Below are 22,503 nucleotides of genomic sequence, written 5' to 3'. Positions count from 1 at the left end.
TGACATTCACCATGTGGGATCAGGGAGGAATTGGGTAAATACTGGATTGATCATTTGACTCCAATCTTATCCGTGATCGGTGGAACTGATGGTGTTACAACTCTCCCCATGTTACAACCATACCCGGTCTCCCTTACATCTGGTCATTTTTTAATGTTCAACTATCACGTTCAACCAAATAAAAAAAAAACTGGAGAATAAAAGAAGATACATGCAAATATCCCACCTCTGCTGCATTTTAATTGGGGGGCTTTATGTATGATAAATTACGTACGATATCCCGGAAATCAACTTTTATGAGAAAGCGCGAGCGAAAGGCACTTTGGCGTCGTGTCTGAGAGGCTGAGGGGGATGTTCATAACGTGAAGAGAACGGAGCTATTGCAGCTGTGCAACACGTTAAAACAAGATTAACATTATATAGCTAGCTAGCTCATTAAATGCACGTGAACTAGCTAGGTACTAAACCGATGTGTTTGGCCAATGAGACAGCGTTAGTCACTAATTCAGGATCACATTTAACAACGCTTCACTCGTTCCCTTTACCCAACAAACGCTGGAAATGTACATTTAAAAACGAACTTGCTTTGGAAGAGCATTATAGTTCTGAAGAGATTTCTGTAGAGGCTGTATTTACAACAGCCTGTCATACCAAATGGAATCTGCTCATCAGTGTCTCTTAATAGTCTTCCAATGATTCACTCCCATTGTATCCGCAATGCTCCAGTGCCCCAGTATATGTGTCTGTGGTGTGTCAATGAATTATTACTCGTTCTTTTTCTAAGAGTCATTTAGTGGCTTATTTATGTCACACTGAATTGCATACAATTTGCTCTTAGTAACTGTTTTCAATAGCATCTGGTTTCAAGAGGTTTGTGAAGTAATACAATAGGCTTTCTTCTGGGTTCTGGACTTCCATTGGAGACAGAGAACATGGGTTTTGTCAGTTTTTATCCTTGTAGTGATGGATGGTTGATAAGGATGGGTGCATCGCTCTCTTTTTTTTCTGAAAATGCCTCTAGGTCCATTTTATCTGAAACAATCAATAGGCTACATATATTGCAAAAATAATTACATTTAAAAATATTTATAGAATAGCATATACAAATAAAGCCAATACAAATGAAAAAATCCAAGTAGTTTCAAGTAGTTTATCATCAGTGCTTGTCTTTGTGTTGTATTCCCAAGTTTGCCTGTCTAGTTCGATGTTCAGGTCCATTTTCTTTCTGTCTTGTGTTTTCTTAGTTTTACTTCAGTATCTTTTAGCTTCTTAGTTAGTCCTAGCTTTGTTTTTGTTAATCATGCACCCAGGCCTCTGTTTCTGTTTGTCTTAATACGTTCAACTTCACTCGTGTCCCACCCCACCTGTCTAAGGGTGACAAAAATCGAGTAATCAAGGATGCTGCTGATGAGCTGTTCTACTGAGAATCTGTTTACAGTGTGTACAGGAGACCTTTCTCTGTGGCCCTCTTTTTTAGACACTCCTAGTGTTTTCACCAGAGAGGGTTCCATGGAGGGTTTTATATTACATAGCATACTATGTTTTCAATATTTGACCTGTCCTCATCCACTGTGAGGAGTGGATAACCTGCAGTGAAGACCTGTTTTCTGAGATGCTTCCTGGGGGGCTTTGACTCTGAGGCTGACCTGGGTATGACTCAGCTATGATCCACAGGCCTCTCCTGTACCCCATGTGGGTAGGACTGTCTGCTAGGGGCGTTTCTGGCTGTGTTGTTCCCAGCCTGGTTGACGACACCACAGCCAGTGATGAGCCTTTACCCAATGCAATGCCTCTGGAACTGCTGGCTGCCCAGTCTGTTCTATTGTCCACACCCCACTATTCTCCAATGGTTGCCCAAACATCCCTGAGGCCACATCCTATGACAAGTTTGTAGCCATCTGGTCCGTTACCCTTTTTGGAAGCACATTAATGATAAGTGGTTTTTTTTTTTCTTTTTTTTGGGGGGGGGGGCTCTGTATGTGTGACAGTGGCATAACTGTATGTTGCCCTGAAGCAACACCATGCAATAGAGCGTAAACATGCCAACAGCTGCTTTGCCACTGCAGTCAAGTGCTTTGGGAAGAATCCTACTTTTTATTTTCTCAATAGTAATATTAGGTTATCTTCATATACAGTACATTTAAGAATCTACCATTCAGTTGCTGAGATGTGCACGAAGAAGTCCAAGGGACATGGACGTTTAACATTTATTGTTGGTTGTTCTGGGAAATAGCATAAGGATAGTCAGTTAGAAAATAGTAAAACTGCAATGAGAGGGAAAAAAGCAGTCAAAAATCACCAGGGCAAACAGGAGTAGAGGTCAGAGAGCACAGGAACAACAAGTAGGAAGGCACAGAACAGGAATACAGCTTGGAGATTTGGCAAGAGTTGCTTTTATAGAGTCCAGGATAATGGTGAACAGGTGTGAAATAGTACAGCATGGCCAGTGATTAGTAGACCAGCGAGACCGATAAGTGCTGTGCTCTGGTGGGTGTAGTAGAGGGCAACTGAGGCTATAACTAATAGTTGTGAATTACGGAAATGGAATAATATTTTGGCAGATATTTGTTCAAACATCATACAGCTTGCAAGCCTCTACGACCCCAGGCATTTTTCTCAACAGTAGGCCCAAGAAAAAGGTCTTCACTGAAATTTTATGCATCCATGCATTTTATGCTGGCCATTAAGATTTTCAGTCTGACACTGACAAAAACAATTATTTCAGAGAAAAAAAAAACAAAAAACTTAATTGGAAGATAATAGACTTCTAACAACTGGACCATTTTTCTTAACACTAGAACAGCGGCTGTTTTCATCAACCACTAACGGTGGCTTGTGTCAATTGATGCTCCAATTATGCTACACACTACCATTGCACTGCAGCAGCACAAATTGTTTACATATATATTACACCCATCTTTTTAGCTCAGTGTGCTAGCAGTGTTTGTTTACAGTGCTAACATTCAGCAGCATGAGAAGCGTGGAGTCTGGACTTGGCCCAGTCAAGGGTACCGTAGGCCTATTACTCTGGTCCAGTTCATCCGCACTCACTAGCCTACTTGCTATCGCGCTGCAGCTGCAGACATTGTGACTAGTAGTAACTGCCTTATTATTATAGGCATGAAGAGAGCAGTCACAGTCGCATCATCCTGTAAAACAGCGCAAGCAGGTTACGTCTTCAATCTGCATGCTATAATCTTCACCTGCGTCAAATGACACATCTCGCTGTTCTAGGTATAGACTGCTGCATCATGCACACAACTATTGTAAATCAGCTTTTGTCTTCATTTTTCAACTAAGCATGCTAAATAAATAAAATACTTTGTATATTTGTTTGTAATACTACAAACACGTATTAAGTAGTCATGATGAAAAATTATGACGTGTGTCAATTGACGCATCCCGCTATCAGTTTGTTTGTCTGGGCTGGCTGCAGGACTGTACCGCCGGCCGCCACAGGGGGGAGCTGGCGAGCCAGCTCTCAATTAGCACAATTAGTGTCATTATAATTAGCAGTGATGACCTGCAGCTGTCCTTCCCCTTACTTAAAGAAGGCAGCTGCAAAGTCTCACTGCTGAGTTGTTTGTTGCCCTATGTGTGACGATGACGACTCCTTCGGCAAGGAGGAGACACAGATCCTTCTTCCAGCTTGCATCACTTTTAATATATATATACATATAGCGCATAAAGCGCACGGGTAACACGAAACATTCACACAGACGTGTATACTTTAGACAACGACGAGCACAGGACACTGCGCGAGCGCACATTAAATAGACAAACCACATTAGCCCCACGTGATTACGAGACGAGTCACAGGTGAGACGAATTATCACAAGACATAACCATAACCACGTAGTTCCACAGACGCAGACGATGCACGTGGACAACGTAAACACACGCCCAAAAGGGAGGGGCCAGGGTCCTCAACGTGACACTATGCTTTGCTCATGCAGTCAGCCTTCTCTTTTCGGAATCATTGCGTTGTCTGGGTATCTCGTCACCAAGCTCCTCTCTCGAGTTAATTGAGTTTGCTGCTCCTGTGCTGCTCTCAAATTTTCCTTTGTTGTTGTTTCTCTATCCAGTTTTGGTTAGTTATTTTAGAGAGGGTTTTTGTTGACCATTGTGGTCAACTAGCCAGCTACTCCCCTGGCAGTTCTCTTACTTCAGTTTTCTCTCCCGTTGCTTATTTCACCCGCATGCTACGCAGAATGCAGAGGCTTCTTGCTTCAGTGTTGGCTTGTATTTGAAAAGCCCTCATGTTTTCTCACCAACAGGGCCAAAGTAGTTTTTCTGCTGCTGTTTTCCTGCCAACCCCACAGTTCGTTTGATATAGCTATCGATTTGTTACCTGGAACCAGTCCTCCTAGAGGGTCAGCTCATTTCCTTCACGGCCCCTGACCGTAAGGTCATGGACACCTACATACCCCTGGCCGCAGACTTCATTTGGCCCTCTACCTCCCCCGCTGGTGCCAGCTTGTTCTTTGTTGGGAAGAAGGACGGAGTTTTACGGCCGTGCATTCAGAACCTCTTGTACATTAAACTGGAAAAGTCAGTTTTTCACACTGAGGAGATAATGTTTCTGGGTTGACCCAGAGCAAGCTGGCCAATGGCCCATCTCCACCTCGCTTCACCAAGTTCTGCGATTTTTGGGGTTTGTCAACTTTTACCGCCGCTTTATAAAGGGTTTCAGGGTGATGGCACCGCCACATTTCGCCCTCACCAAAATGCCGTCTGGACTGTTTGCCTGGTCTCCTGAGGCTCAAAAAGCATTTGACGACCTCAAAGACCATTTCACTTCAGCACCCGTACTCCGTATGCCCAACCCCGACCTCCCGTTCATGGTTGAAGTCGACACTTCTGACGTGGGGGTTGGGGTGGTGTTGTCGCAATGGTCCAGTACGCCCCTGAAACTCCACCCGTGTGCGTTCTTCTTCAACCGGTTAACCACCGCCGAATGACATCTACGACTTTGGGGACAAAGAGCTGCTGGCCATTAAATTGTCCTTTTAAAAAGTCTACGAAGTAAGATGACCATGTTTTGTCACCTAAAATTCATTTACTATCAAAGCATCAATATCTCACTTTCAAACAGTGTATGGAATGTTGGTAAATACCTTTATCTGCTTGCTCACGACATCTGCGTAATCCTCTCCTTTGCTGAGAACATCAAACAATTCTCAACCTATCAGTAACATTGCAGCACTGTTTTACCTAATCTGTTCTCAAATTGCAAAGCTACATCTGTTTACTTTTGAATTCCATAGTTTTTATTGGTCTGGAGGGTGGTGATTAATAGCTGTTCTAGCCACTCATTCAAGACTGAAAAGATTAACACCTTATTTGCCATGATTTGTGATTGCTTGTCTTTGGGAATGACATGTGCAACACAATAAGCCATATCGGTTGTAGATGCTAATTTAAGCTAAGCTAAATTAAGATTGACTATGTTTGGCGAGACTGAAGCAGTCATAGATTCTTTTGTTAGTGAATATTTTGATTGCATATACTTTTGTACATCATAGAAAAAGAAAAGGTTTACTTTAGCTGGAGTTTATGTTTAGTTGTTTGGGTAGAATGCTAAACGAAGGGCTATGAAGGACGTAGTTGCGTTTGTGAGTATGAATAAACCAGGGGTGCCCAACCTTTTTTAACCAAGATCTACTTTTGAAGTTGATGACATGCCGAGATCTACCAAGTCAAACACAAGGGCCGGGCGATCATTTAAACAAGGAACACCGAACACAGTTCAAATGTAGTTGTTTTTTTTATTTGCACAGGTGGAGAATAAGCAGTAAATCCAACAAATGAGGAAATTATCAAAACCTATCAAAATTAGGTTGTCAAAACAGAACAAGAATCTCACAAGAACTTCACACCATTTCTATCTCTCTTAGCCACACACACACACACACACACACACACACACCATAACTACAGAAAAGAGCAGTCAAAAAACTCCAGAAAAGGCTGGGCAGTCAAAAAACCCAAATCTAAATAAAAAAACAAGTAATTCCACAGATTAACACACACACACACACACACACACACACACACACAATAACTCTAGAAAAGATAACTTCAAAGCAGGAAGGAGGAGAAAATAAGTCCAATATTTAAGAATGCTAAACTTCACTGGGCAGTGGCACTGGCAGGGAAACCGGCAGATGGATTTAAATTAAACTGGAAAACAGATAAAAATCGGAACATACTTTTCTAAGTATATGGATATGAATATGTGTAATTCAAGATAGTAACATACTCTTCTAAGTCCAGTATATGGATATGAATAGGCCTATGTCTAATTCAAGATGAGAATAATAAAAAAATACACTTCTCTACCTTAGTGGGACTTCTGGCACCGGGAGGAGTCAGCTAGCTTCTCATAACCCGGGCAGTAGGAGCTGAGCGCCAGCTTTAAACAGGCCGCGCGTGGCAGCTTTACTCCCAACAGGTCTCGTGAACACTGCCTGCTTTGCTGCTAGCTGTCTCCTCACTTCATTTACCTTTTCGGTTCGTACAGCTGATTTCGCCGGGAAATCATTAGCATACCCAGGGTTGCCAACTCTCACACATTCGACCGTTTTCACACGCTCTCACGCCATATCTGATTCAATGAGTTACTAGTTCGCTCTGGCGCCAACCACTGGCGATCAATCGATCGCGATATAATACTTAATTTGTGTTCGACGGAGTGGCGAATTTACGTGATACTTTTTAGCTTTTTTGGCTTCCGCCATTATCTCTTCAGCTGCCGCCATTCTGGCTTCTTCGTCTTCGTGCTTTAGAGTCCCTGGTTACAACCTAGCAACCGTGGCAAATCATACCCAGCAGTCATCAGAAAAGCATAAAAGGTGTAAATAATAAAAAAAAATTTTGTATCTTATTATTATGAAAATACATACTGGCCTCTCATGAATGATTGTTTGATTAGTTTTTTTTTTTTTGTCAGAGCCTTAAATACATGGTTACATGATAACACTTCTGAAAAAAATGAAATGTGCCATATTTTGTCAATTGTGATTTTTACACCCCAATCGAAATTTGTCCTCCGCTTTTAACCCATCTGTGCAGTCAGAACACACACACACACTAGTGATTACTAGGGGGCTGTGGATCACACGTGCCCAGAGCGGTGGGCAGCCCTAGCCCGGCGCCCGGGGAGCAGTTGGGGTTAGGTGCCTTGCTCAAGGACACCTCAGTCATGGCCTGTCTGGGAATCGAACCCACGACCCTCCGGTCACAAGTCCAGTTCCCTAACCGCCAGGCCATGACTGCCCCTACTTCTCGCAATCGACTGAAACTCCGCCCGCGATCGACTGGTAGCCCGCGATCGACTGGTTGGGCACCCCTGGAATAAACAGTTGGGAATAAGAAAATGCATACTAAATATTAGAATATAAGCAATATTAGAACATTTAAGTATTCCTCAGGGTTGTTTAGCCTCTTGGCATGGTTAGCTTAGCTAGCCTCTTGGAAGCTATATCATCTTTTGGCCAATTAATAATGAAGCTATAGCTAGGTAATGAACTTTCTGTAAGATGTCCAAAATTATTATTTTGTTTTAGTAAAAAAAAAAGTTACATGCTCTTGATGTATAGTGGCCAATGTCTTTACTGTGGAGCTCTTCAGTACTTCCATGTATATGCTCAATATTGTCCATTTTGTCAAACAACATCCTGTTGAATGAGAAAAAGCGGAGCATGACAGATTTTATATCACCAGTGCACATTTACACACTTTAAATCCCCAAAATTAATATATATATATATATTTTTTTTTTTCACTTTTTTCTGTATTGGAGGCTCTCATGGATCCCAAATTATGGAAATATAAGCCTGGATGTGAATCAGTATGTTGACCCAACTGTCTACTTGAATCCTGATCATTTTGCTATATGTACACCTTGAGATAACTAGTGTTAAAGTGTATTAGAAGAAATTGTTAAAACATCGGCTCTGCACAAATTGCCACTGCACAACATGTACTGCGCCTACGAAGATAAAGTTTATTATAGACATGCAAAATGCTATGATATGTTGTGATGTCATTCACCAGAAATAGTAAACAGTAATCAAGAACGTGTAAAACATGCACTACTATGGGATGAAATTATGGAGGTTGCCTTCGAAAGGAAAACAAAGGACAGTGAGCTTGCTACAGCATGCTCAGGAGCTGGCTAGAAGGTATTCACCTACTCTGTTGAAGTTGGATTCAAAGATTTCATTGGAAAATCCATCCAGCAGCTGCTGAAGACCCTTGGTATCACTGAGCCCAAACTAAAGAAGGCATTTAGGGATGTGGCTAAGGAGGTAGGGAAAAAGGAGATTTTGGCTTAAGTTCAGAAGGCCCTGCAGGCCGCCTCTGGCTGCAGCGGCAGTATTTCATGTTGTCCTGTTGTGTTCACCCATCAGGTTTGCCCACCAGGTTCATAACAGTTGACTGCTGGTTATTTTATCCTTAATTTGGATTATGTCATGGGTTTTGTGTTGTGCACTTTGTGTTGTGCACTTTATTCATTAAATCCTCATTAAATCCTTCATTAAATAAATATTTTGCACTTCTCGACCATCATAGTTTCATGAAGGACAGTACACCTCGTGTCCAAGACTATGATCATGTGTCAAACTTGTAGTATGAAGGACATACCATTTGGACGTTCATAAAATGTCTTAAGGTCATTTAAATGTTTGACACTTGTGCAAAAAATGCCATGTAGCTAGTTGCAGTCCAGTAGGCTTGCATTGTCTCATTTCCAAGTCCTAGTGTGCAAAAAGATCAACGTGAGCACAAAATTAATGTCATTGTCAAAAGTAGACAGTAGAAAGATCAGCACCATTATTGTTATAGTCTAACTGTATTTGACCCATTTTGCTGAATGAACAGCTACATTGTTTCAAAACCAGTGAATAACATGGAGGGAAATATTTTTTCCTGAGAGGAAAGTGAATTGAAAATGAACTGAGAGATTCCCAACTGAAAACATATTTGGCCCTAGCTTTGCTTTAAAAATATTGTTTTTTCCATTTCCCCCCCTAGAGTGATGTCTGGTATTAGCTCCACTGATGTCAAACCTTCTGTTGTCAAATAAGGGGCATTGCATAATTACATAATGTGTTCAAATTATGTGTTAGATAATATATTTCAAATTATTCATAACTTCAAAAATTTGTAAAATATACTCTGCATTCCTACATAAATATGCTATTAAATGAAAAATGACACTATGTCAAGGGGCTACATAGAAGATATGTCTAAAATCGTACAGAATTTGGAGTTAATTAAATCATGTTGATGTTCCACGTTAGACAGGAAGCAATTAATGCTGTTTTATTAGCACAATACTGAGCCCTAGTCCAAAAACAGATGTAAGCAACCAGGGAGTACAAACAAAAAGTCAAAGGGTACAGCCAAATTTTAAACAACGATACAGTCCAAAATATAATCCAGTCAGGCAAAAATAAACAAACAAAAAAAAAACAGGAAGGGTTGAGATATAGGCAAGCAGGCTCAAAAAAATGCTCAAAACTCAAAAGCAAAGGCATAGCAATACTTTGCAAAAACAGAGTGGAGACGTATACATAGGGATATGATCATTGGAAACAAGTGAAAAGAATAATTAATGAGACGCAGAGCTGACAGTGACATGATTGGTGGAGCTTGGTGAAATGACAGGTGAATTGGAAGATGCAGTCCGGCCCAGGGGGCAGACATTTAACAACATAAGATAATGAACAGCAATCAAATGTAGTAACAATTAATAACAATTGAGCATCATGTGCCATGCCATAGAGCGCAAATCATCTCAAATAAGTTTCTTGAACACGACAATGAGTTCACTGTACTCAAATGGCCTCCACATTCACCAGATCTCAATCCAATAGAGCACCTTTGAGATGTGGTAGAACGGGAGATTCACATCATGGATGTGCACCCAACTAATCTGCAGCAACTGTGTGATGTTATCATGTCAATATGGACCAGACTCTCTGAGGAATGTTTCCAGTACCTTGTTGAATCTATGCCACAAAGGCAGTTCTGAAGACAAAATGGGGTCCAACCCGGTACTAGCAAGGTGTACCTAATAAAGTGGCCGATGAGTGTAGATCAGATATATTTTTATAGCTGCACATTTAACAGGAATGGTACTTCATATGTAATTTACAAAAATGTGCAATTTTTTTAGGCAGGTGTGGAAAACTGCTGGAAAATGTTTCATCCTCAGCCCATGGTTAGGAACCAGGACCCCTCTGGTTTTTTTTCATCCTCAGCCCATGGTTAGGAACCAGGACCCCTCTGGTTTTGCTGAATGCTTTGAATGCAGATCCATAAAAGGCTTAGCTCATCACTTATAACATTCTTATCTGCCTCCTTTTGTTATAAGACTTCTAGGTGTCATAAATTCTAGACTGGGGACGCATTCAATCTTCTAACAGGCTGTTCAGAACGAAGGAACCATGACCTTAAATTCCAATTATTTTCCCTTCATTAGTTGAACAAAAATTTGACCACTCCTATAGTATTTCTACCTATTAAACAAAAATATAAAAGTTGAAGTTTATGTACTTCAGGAAAGTAGGAATTAGATTGACATGTGATCAGGACACAGGGTTATTAACTGTTCCTAGGATCAAAAAGATCACAGCAGGTGGAAGAGACTTTTCTTTTAAAGCTCCACAACTGTGGAATAATCTTCCTGCCTCTATTCGGGACTCAGACACAGTCTCAATGTTTAAAACTCGATTAAAGACTCATCTGTTTAGTTTGGCCTTTGATTAATCTGTTACATATTTACTACATCTCGGATCTTTTCTCCTGGAGAGTAACATTGCAGTCGGAGCCTACAATACCAGCATCGCTGCTCCGACACGGAATGAAAGCCTGGCGGTCATCAACAGACATTTACAGTGACAATATCATAACCCAGAACATTCATTTTTACCTTTACTTAGTCTGATTGTGTGATTTGTGTGTGACTTGTGTATTTGTCTGTATTTTGTGTAATTTGTGTGTTAACGGGCCGCCCAATGGAGGATGGGTTCCCTTTTGAGTCTTGGTTCTCCCGAGGTTTCTTCCTATTCCCCACCATCATAGGGAGTTTTTCCTCGCCACTGTCGCCTTTTGGCTTGCTCATTAGGGTTCTGGACCCGTAGTATTGTTAACCTTTTAAATCCTGTAAAGCGCTTTGTGACATGTGTTGTGAAAAGCGCTATACAAATAAACTTTGATTGATTGATTGATGTGATCACTTCACCTATCATAGGATGTATTAACATTGCAAATTCTAAGACCATGATGTAGAAATTGGTGGTACATATATGATTGTCTCCCTCTTTAATTCATGGAAGACCTTACTAGAATGTCCAAAAGATCCCCCCCCATCTCCCATTGTGAACAAAGTCATATGCATGACCAAGGAATGCCTATTCCTCTGCATTTCTTATAAAAGGTCTCCTTTTATGCCACCCAGACCATTTGAAAGAAATGAACATTCTGTAGCATCCAGACATGATTGAGCCCAGCAAATCACAAGCCCAAGCATTTCTACCTATGTTACCAGTTGGGGCAGTCATGGTCCTGTGGTAGGGAACTGGTCTTGTGACTGGAGGGTCGTGGGTTCTGAGGCCATGACTGAGGTGTCCTTGAGCAAAGCACCTAATCCCAACTGCACCCCGGGTGCCGGGCTAAGGCTGCCCACCACTCTGCGCATGTGTGCACCACAGCCCCCTAGTAATCACTAGTGTGTGTTTGTGTGTGTGTGTGTTCTAATTGCACAGATGGGTAAATGCGGAGGACAAATTTCGTGAAAAATCACAATTGACAAATATAATTTCACAATATGGCACATTTCACAGTTATCGTAAGTTATTTTGTAGGGGTTATACCTACTAATCCTTTAAAGTATATATATTTAACCATTCGTTTCAATTAATAAAATCAGTCTCAAAATCACAATATTTCACTCTTAAAAGGAAAAAATGGTTTGATCTCTTAAGGATTTAAATAACTGTGATTCATTTGAAGATATTGGCAACTACCACAACCTGAATGTCAAGATAGACAACCTGTGAGAACATTTATTAAACACAAGTCAAACAATATCAGTACATTTACGGTGAATCAATGAACGTCTAACTTGTGTGTGTAGAAAGGAGGAAGAGGCAATGCGTGTGTGCACACTCTTGCACAAGCAAGAAGGAAGCTGGAAGAGCAAAAGAAGAATTACATGCAAAGAAAATTACATGGTGTCAAGTTCGAACAGGAAAGCAATGTGGCCCTATGTTAATAACCAGTGATGTCAGTAACGCGTGATGTCATCTTACCGATTTTTTCAGTAACGAGTTACTATTTCCAGTCCAGTAATCAGATTAAAGTATTAAAGTTACTTATCCAAGTAACTGTGCATTACTATTTTTATTTTATTATATTATATTATATATATACAGTGATGTCACTCTAATCTTACCACTTTTTTCGGTAACGAGTAATATAACGCGCTACTATTTCCAGTCCAGTAATCAGATTAAAGTTACTTATCCAAATAACTGTGCGTTACTATTTATATTTTCCCTAGTAAAATATAGTTTTGCTTTCTTCTTGGCTCAGTTCTACTTTTGCGTCTGACCGTAGCGCTCGAATCCGCACGCTGCGCGCGACCCTGTGAGAGCGCGAGCACGTTTTACATGTCATTCTTTGCTGTGTCCTCCCGTAACGATATGTGATAGTATAAAGAAACACACCTCAAAAACAGGGGAAGGAACATTTACCTGATGAATTTTAATGTTGCTTTGTGTTCCACGTTTGAAAAGTGCTGGAATTTTGACTAACGTCGCCTACTTTAAAATGCTTGAAATTGTAATGGTATTTCGTTTCACAAGCTGTCTGACTGAACTGGGGTGGGTTTCCCGAAACGTTCGTAGCTTCATACGAGGTTACGAAGTACTTGGCGCTACGAACGTTTTGGGAAACCCACCCCAGTTCGCTTGTATTACGTTTACAAATAAATTTACAAATAATACCGCGCAGCTACACAAACGTAATGTCAGGAGATACTGTAGCGACTCCTACTCCTCACGGCGAGTCTTGCCCTTTAAGTGACACTGGGGGGCGGAGCCTGCGCGCGCCAGGGTTGCGTTATCAATAAAGTTTCCCTCCTCGGGATTTTTGGATTAAGCAGTTTCTGCCTCGGTTACCGAACCTGCTTCAATACATTGTTACTGTTAAAAATGCACTTCCAATAAAGTGAGTATTGGAAAAATTTATTTTGCTGCTGAATGTAACTACTAAAGTAACTTGTAATCTAACGTAGTTACTTTTAAAATCAAGTAATATGTAACGTAACTAAGTTACTTTTAAAAGGAGTAATCAGTAATCAGTAATCGGATTACTTTCTCAAGGTAACTTAGCCATATATATATTGTTGCTTGCTTCTGACCGTGGCTCTCGACTCTGCACGCTGTGCGCGAATCTGTGAGAACGCGAGCGCATATTTTACACATCATTGTTTGTAGTGTCTCCGTAACGATATGTGGTAGTGTAAAGAAATACCCCTCAAAAACTGGGGAAGGAACATTTACCTGACAAAATTTAATGTTGCATTGTGTTCCAGGTTTGAAAAGTGCTTGAATTTTGACTAAAGTACTATTTTGACTAAAGTACTATAATAAAATGTTTGAACTTGTAATTGTATTTCGTTTCACAAAAAAATAGCGGTCTGATTGAATAGTTTGCATGTATTACGTTTACAAATACATTTACAAATAATACCACACAGCAAACACAAACGTAATGTCAGGAGATACATTGTTACTGTTAAAAAATGCACTTCCAATAAAGTGAGTATTAGAAAGACAAATTTTCCTGCTGAATGTAACTACTAAAGTAACTTGTAATCTAATGTAGTTACTTTTAAAATCAAGTAATCAGTATCTAAACATTGAACTCCAAACCCAAATACATAGAACATTTTATAGTGTTTAACCATCCTAGTTAAAACTGTACTATATAACTATGCTCTTTTGATAAACTATGCCCAGGTATGTCCAGGCCAGGTAAACACGTGTGCTGATTTTGGGTGATTCGTCTGGAATTAGAAGGGAATTTCCAACTTATGGTTCCTCATTGATAAAATCTGAAAACTGTACCGTCAATACCATCAGCCAATAGCATTCACTGAAAGAAACTCCCATGAGCCCACCCCAAAGTGCCAAACCCGCCCATGGCTCCGCCCCTATCATAAAATCGAAAAGGAAAAAAAAAACACTGGAGCATGGAAAAAGACAGTTGGAGCCCGCGCACTAACACAGACTTGCCCGAAATTCGGTTTTCTGTGCCTGCGACTTTCTCATTTATACTCACGAGTTGGATATTCATATTCGCAAAATGTTTTAATGTGCACGTTTATGTTTTTCGCCCTGTGTTTTTGCGCCCCCTAGTCTTGGCATGGAAATGACTCCATAAAAGTCCAGGAATATGAATTTTGTTCACAGATTAACAAAACGTAATTGATCACCTTTGCAAGATTGATTTAAAATTATTGCATGAATCTGTTGCCACTGTAACATTGATCAGATGTTTGTTTACATCCCTAGTATTACTTGGATTAGCCTAGTTAATTAGGAAACACGATTTTCAGCTGTTTCCTGTTAATCGTCCAAGCGTTTGTGTGCTCAAGAGATACCAGAGGTGACAGTCTAGAGAAAATCAGAGAGCACAATGTTCTGCTGATCAAGGTATTAAACACATTAATTCCTCTACACATGCCCTAATTTTTCCATTGAAGCTAACCTGCTCTGATTCCGATGGGGCCACCTGCTGGAATTGTTTGGAACCTACAATTTTACCATTTAATATATAGCTAAAAATTCAGTTCATTCTTCCTCTCAGGCAGCGTCCTCACTCAGTTAGTTCACCCTCAGATTTGCTAGATAAAAGTCGCTACAACAGCATCAATTCCAGGGAGTTGATGGCACCTTTGGAGTTTCAAGTTTTGAAGGGAAGTTTCCTTGGTCAACCACTGTCTACACTCAGTATTACATGTTTCTTTGTCATTTTTCAAAAGGGATTTGACGTTACATTCTAAAAGTAGTGGATGTTCTAGACCATGTGACCTGGGGGGAGGGAAGGGGGGCCAATAGGTCTGGGACCAATAGGTCTGTTAAAGGGTCCGGGAAGGTCTGAAAATTTTAGCCTAATTCATTAAAAATAGCGTCAAAATTGCCAAGTTGCCAATACTGCTGCTGCTTTATCACCATTCGCAAAATGATGCACACTTCACCACCCCCATACACACACACACACACACACACACACACACACCTGCCTAAAATATTTGCATAGTACTAATTACTAAAACTATGGCTCAACTTTATCAAATGTTACTGATATAGTTCTTATAATATAAAGATTGTTAGCATATTGTTAACATTTTAATTCTGTGATGTTGGTTTTAAAACGGATACAACAAAGGTATGTTGTATGAGAGAGATGTTACCAGAGTAAACATTTTTCCATTGAAACCTATGGGGAGATTCTATGTTGGTGTTTTAGAAAACACTCATGCTATAAAATGTAGTATTGTTTGTTTTGTTAGTTTTAATTTGTTCTCATGGGCATGTTTCATTCACCCACACAGTGCTTTCTTCAGCTCTCCCTTGAGATTAAGTTTCCTTGGTCAGAGGTCTAGGTCTAGGTCTTATCATACACAATAGCAAAATGTGCAAAATGTGTGGCCAAGCAACAGAGAAACAACGGAATGAAAAAAGAGAGAGTTGAAACTCAGCAAGAGGTATTTTAATTTGCTAGACGGGAACACTATAGTGGTTAAGAAGGTTCCAAATCACAAACATATGCGATAATAACAAGGGTCTGTTTAACGTCTTTATCGCCAGACATGACCAGGATGAAACGCCAGCATGGTTCAGCAGTGCTGCAGTCCAAATGAGATACAAAATGATTATGTAAAAAAAGATTGTGTATAATGCTTAACAGTATGGATATTGTGTGTTTCTACAGTTACATATTTTACTTTAGAGCCTGTTCTGAAGTATTTTTGAAAGATTGAGTCTTATGATTAGCTGTGCATTTCAGTTTTATGGGAGTAACAGTCATGGAATATAGGTGCAAAAAGTTGGATCAGGAAATGAAAAGATGACCAGATTTGTTTGTTGTTATAGGTTAAATCCTAAAGAAAGCTTATTTCTATCAGAAAGAGGTAAAGAGGATCAGAAAGAGGATCTCAGCCCATAGGGAGTTGTGGAATCAGAGTCTAGGCAGCTTTAGCCTTCAGAAAAGACACAGAAGAAGCTGGGAAAGGTGACTTTTAATGCTCATCTGAGATGAGTCGTGCAGTTTCTCTTGTGATTCTTAAGGTCATGCTTTGCATAGAGTGGTTTGCTCCTTTATCAGCTTGCAGTGGTGCAGTGGTGACCAACTGTGGAGATGTGCTTTCCCATGAGTTCGGATTGAAGAAACAGTTCACATGACACTTGAAGCATTAAAAACTTTACTCTCCATTGGCCTGATCTGTCTTACTTCAAATAGCTATCCAGTGGCTGGTGGGGGGTTTTAAACTATGTTTTGCTTGGAACATTTACTTGGAATGCCTGCTGTTTTTTCAGTGCTTGCAATTTTGCTCACATAAAGTTGAATTATTTGGATTGTTGTCGGGCCTGCTTGGGAGAGAAATCATGCACAATAAAAGGACAGAACTAATGTGATTAATTTTTATTATTTGGTGTTTAAGTGGAGACAAATGAGGTTAATTGGTGAATTAGAGAACACATGATTTCTTGACATACAGTAAACTGGGAGCAAAAAGTGGATCAGGAATTGACCAGATTTGCTTGTGTGCACATTGTCATAAAGAAAAATGTCTATCTGTTATGGGAGACTTTAATGCTGTAATAGCAGACATCCATTCCCATTTATTGACTTGGGCACTTTTTCTTAGGCCTGTTTCCCAAAAGTATCATAGTGTTAAGGTTATCTAGTGTCCTACTCACTCTACCACTGAAAGATAATTATGCCTTTTAGAATCCTGCCCGGGCCCTAACACAGCCATACCATTTGAAAAGAGAAGTACATTCATAGAGATAGAGGTGCATTTTTTTTCCCCCCTGGATATTCAATGAGTAATGTCAAGCCCTAGATTCAATAATGTAAAATTACTTAATTGATTCATATGTGATGCAACAGGCCTCTGTGAAACCACCAGAGTGAAACATCAGTTGCTTCATTATATAATAGTGTCTAGTTAGTGAATGTGGCACAACAGGCCTGTTTTTGGCAGCCGTTAAACCTGTGTGTCTGTTTGCTAAGCCTCCTGCATGACACTGGCATTCAAACAATACTATACTGCACATGCAGATATAAAACTTATATAACGCACTACTTTATGAGTGGAACTTTATGACCTGAACATTGTTTTATGGGATCTTTGTGTCCATCTGGTCACGAAGAGAATGTTTCATAGAAGCTGAAATTGGATTGCCCAAGTTAACAGAGAACTTAATCAAGATCATGCTGTCACAGAGTTCACAATGTTCATATTTTGATAGCATGTTAAACGTGCAGGTCTTTAAAGGATCTTATGAGTGATGTATTTTGATATTTAATGAGAGCCATAAAGAAGTGACACAAATGTGCATGTAATAAGGTGATCCTTTTTTAAACCCAATGGTTGATTAGAATCATTTTGTAAAACATTATTCTCATATTTGGATTATTTTTCTTTTTATCTTGGGCAAAATGTTTGGTGAACCAAAATCATACAGAAGCTAATTTTGTTTAAACTAAAATCCAACTCGAAATCAGATTCAGAACAGTGAACACTTCCAGAGTAAAGTAAATCTGAACAACCAAAGTAAATGAGGCAGCAGTTGGACTGAGCTAGCAGTTATGAGTTTTTTGGCCTTCATCATGAGGTTTAATGGCATTACCAGACTGATGAAGCTTCATTTTTCTCTTTACTCTAGAAATGTCTTACGTTAGCTAGGTTTCACCATAACAAAAAAAAATGTCTGGGCTAACATTTTGAAAACACATTCCTCATTGCTCCTTCATAGTTTCCAGATATTTTCACATATAAATAAGGAAATATAACAGGTTGTAATGAAAAGAATGTTTGTCCAACATTACTTTCAGACTTTCAGTAAGATATGGTTTATACGAAAAACTTTCGTACTGCCATTTGAGGCAGAACATCAAAGAAATATGTATATTTGAAAATGGGGGTAATTTCTGATCTTTTACAGGCCATTTACCATTCTGAGCTTACTAGCTTACTTTCAACACAGTGGCAGTCCATCATGGTTCAGGCATGAGCAGACTGGACTAGAGGCTCAGAGTGGTACACATGACTAAAGACATCAAAGGGCCAGAGTGAAGTATGTGTGGGCATGTCTGAACTATATATGTATATACATTTGATGATGGGGTGGGTGGAGAGAGGACAATGGAAGCAGTTCAGAATGAGAAAAGAGAAGGTGACATGAAAGACAAATAGGAAAATTATTTGCACAATTAATTATTTGCACAATTTCATATTGCTTCAAGAAGAAATAAATGAGGGGAAGGATAAGTACCTAATTAACAACATTTAAAATAAATGAAAGCATAAATTACTTAATATTACTTTGGTAGGGGTGTGAGAGTATGTGTGCAGTCTGATTTAACCTTTTGTGTGGACAATGTCAGCATATTTGCTAAATAGGTTAACAGAACACTGGCTAAAAACCACCAGTGTACAGCCTCAGAATTGAGGCATCAGTGACACAGTTTCAACAGAAATGGTGTGTCAGAAAAGCTGGAATTCTTGACAGGACTGTGGAGTTTTGAAAGTGCTTGTACGTAAGGCCACTGGCAGAACTAAACAGTGAGGATTTATGGGAAGTTCCAGAGTGCAGAGTTCCAGATTCAAGATGGGAAAATACTGTCCTTTCTCACTATTAGGTACTTAATAGTGTTATATATTTGCTGTTATGTCTGATCCCAATATACTCCTAGCAGAACAACCTTGAAGTGGAACTATTTTGGTTGTCGTCAGTTGGTTGCTGTAGGATACAGCTGGATTGCATGGGTTGAATCATATTTTAAAGCATTTATACTTTCTACACAAGAGTGAAATACCTTTTTAAATGTTTTTGTTATGTCTGGCCTAGTGGCATATTTATTACTTGCGAATTTGTGACATTTAATAAAGAGCTTCAGAGCATCTTCATCACAATTTACAGAATTTAAAAAAGTAAACTTCAACAGTATCAAAATAGAAAAGTGTACCGGGGAATGACAGTGAGAGGAACGCAAATGGTAAAAAGAGTGAGATTTATTATGGGCATATTCAGAATCAGGATTGGTAAGACAGTCTAGGGTCATATAGCATCAAACTTGCACCTCCAACTTGTCATGGAGACCACTGTGTAGGAGTGCACACTGTGGCAAGGTGAATAAATCAGGATGTGTTATTTACCCAGGCAGTCCTTTAGGACCTCATCTGTGAATTCCTGAAACGCATTGACCCAGGGCCCTCTGTAGTTCTCTGTAGGAAAGCCCAGTATTCATAGTTGCAGGAGATTGTACTCAGAGCAGTTCCACTCATCAGACGGACAACTCATTACTCTCCTTAATATTTATGAGGTTATAGGTACTGTGTTGATCAAGCTTTAAGTATTTTGCCCCCCACTCCTGCTCCAAAGCAGCCAGATGTAGTCCATAAGGTTGCCTGCTGCTTCAGAGTCTATTGAGGCTGGACCAATGGAACATTGTGCATGATCTTGACACAAAGACTGAACATAGAAGTGAAGTTGCTCTTTCTTTCTATTGGTCATGGTTGTGGGTAGATGGAGCTGTGGGGTTAATTGTGGATTGCTTCGTCCCATCCTCATGGGGCAGGTGAGGCACCAAAAATCTTGCGAGTTCAAAAATCCAGGCGATACTTTTGTGCTCCGGGAGGTGATCATATTTGAGAGCAAGCAGGGTGATGCCACTGAGTGTGATATCTTCCTGCCTGGAGATGAGTTTGGCTTCTACTCCTTAGTCCCTCCACAAATGCATCCATGAGCAGAGCCTCATTTCAGGCAGCAGCCAGCATGTTGAGTTCCACCGGTTATTGAATGGGAACCCTGCCTGAGGCGGAGGAGAACTCGACCACACACCCAACCCCTCGTAGGATGGTGAAAAGCAATCCCAGATGAAGTGTGTGTGTGTGTGTGTGTGTGTGTGTGTGTGTGTGTGCACTTGTACATGGTGAAAAATCAGGACAAATACAAGAATACACACCAACGACTTCAGGACGTGTTACAACTTCAGGACGTAAATTGACGTCCTAATTTTTCAAAGTTCTTTTTTTATTCTTATTATGTTCTATTACCTCTAAAATGGCTCCTGAGCAAAAAAAAAAATTGTCCTAAATTTTCACCAAAAACGGACAAAATCTGTGTAAGTGTATTGCACTTTTGCTCAAAGTGTGTACACGCCAACTAGAGGCCATCTGAGGAACTGCACAAATACTTTTTTTTTTTTTTTCCATAACCCAAAACTATGACTAGCCATTTGTGTGTTGGTATATATATATATATACAGTCTTCCGAAAGTATTCATACCCCTGGCAAATTTTGACTTAAATTTACTTTTATTTAACCAGAATTTAAAAAATTGTTTGTAGAAGAAAAATTGGCTAAAAATTGTTTGTAGAAGAATTAATTCACTCATACCAGGGTAAGGTGACACCAGCTAGCACTAGCGAGGTAACTAACTCACTATTATTTAACGTATAGCTAGTTCCATTAGTCATCCTACGGAGTGGTAAAACAGTCTTATTATGATATATATTATAATATTATGAATATTACTGACAGCTTTAGTTAACAATATCTAGCTAGGTTAGCAAGCCAAGTAACGTCAGCTATTGATTGTTTGGTTTACATCAGTATCAGTAAAGTTCATGACACACACCAAGTTATTAAGTGTTGTTTATTCAGTGTCCAACATAGTCGACAGCAAAGTGATGGTCAGAGCTAGATGCTAGCGGATCAGAGCTGGTTTCAGTGGAACAGTTGCAGTCCGCATTTGAAAGAGCAAGCTCTCGGCTGGGAGTACACGTTCGTCCAACCCGTCGAGAGCTTGCTCTTTTCTAGCTAGATGCTAGCGGAATCGGGGCTAGATGCTAGCGGATCGGAGCTAGATGCTACCGCAAATGCTCAAATCTTCCACAACCTCCGCCTCTGGTGGACGAACGTGTACTCCCAGCAGAGAGCTTGATCTTTCAAATGCGGACAGCAACTGTTCCAATTAAACTTTTAGTCGCGAGCTTCCTATTATGTAGTCTGCAGCAGTGAAATGCTGGCTACACACAAATATGCTCCGTATCACATAAGCCCTATCCGGACGGGATTAGTTTCTCAGGGGGTCCTGGGGTAATTTTCTCTTTTACGGGGGGTCCTCTGTGATTTTAATCCCGTCCGGAACGAGCATGTCCGTGTTTTTCTCAGACGTCCTCAGAGAAAATTACAGGCGGAATTACCTACTGTTTTTCGCTGTACTCCGTGGTCGTCTGGTAATTTTAGTCCCGTCCGGATCCACATGTCTGAGTTTATACATGCAGACATCACCTCGCGTTTAATAAAACAGCTATATGTCCACTGCCACGCACCGTAGTTACACGTTGGGCGCGCGTTTTCACGGAGATCCACGTAAAGACAGCGGCGAGCGAAAATGGATTTACTGGATTTTTTAATGGATTTATTTTATTTTATTTAACGGATTTATTTAGCTATTTACATTCATTAGCGATTTTTTATAATGTGTTTTCTGTATTGGTTTAACAAAATAGCTTAACTTAAACGGAGATCTTAAATGCTGAACTGAACAGTAGTAAAGTTAAAAAGGAATCATCAGAGTTGGCAGTGTGACATTATTAAACATGCTATCACGTGACAAGGCGATGTCATGTGACCGAGAAAGCCAAAAACTCACGGGTCCTCCTGTTTTTTCAATTGCTGTCCGGATGCAAGAGTTTTATCACTGAGTACAAGGGTGAAATATTTTTCACAGACGTCCCCCTGAAAAACGAATCCCGTCCGGATAGGGCTAAAGTTTTCCCCTTCATCTCTCCTAATTGCACAAACCCATTTTCTTTTTTTGCTCGTCGTCAGCCGGAAAACCATGTAAACTGATATACGGATGTTTTTACTTCGAGGTACTCTGCAAAAGCTCTTGTTAATGTGTAACAGAAGTAACTTTACCCTGCGACGAGAGCTTCCGGAAGAAAAAATGCGGTGTGAAAAGGGCCTATTGGATTCAAGTCAGGACTCTGGCTGGGCCACTGCAAAACATGATTGTTTTTGTCTGCTATCCATTTCTTCACCACTTTTGCTGTGTGTTTTGGGTCATTGTCGTGCTGAAATGTCCACTGGTTCCCAAGGCCCAGGGGCGGACTGGCATGCATTACTACCAGGGATTTCCCCGGTGGGCCAATGGGTTAGTGGGCCGCCGGTGGTTTAACTC

The sequence above is a fragment of the Brachyhypopomus gauderio genome, chromosome 5, assembly GCF_052324685.1.
Source record: "Brachyhypopomus gauderio isolate BG-103 chromosome 5, BGAUD_0.2, whole genome shotgun sequence".
NCBI classification, from domain to species: domain Eukaryota; kingdom Metazoa; phylum Chordata; class Actinopteri; order Gymnotiformes; family Hypopomidae; genus Brachyhypopomus; species Brachyhypopomus gauderio.
This window is presented reverse-complemented; position numbering follows the sequence as displayed.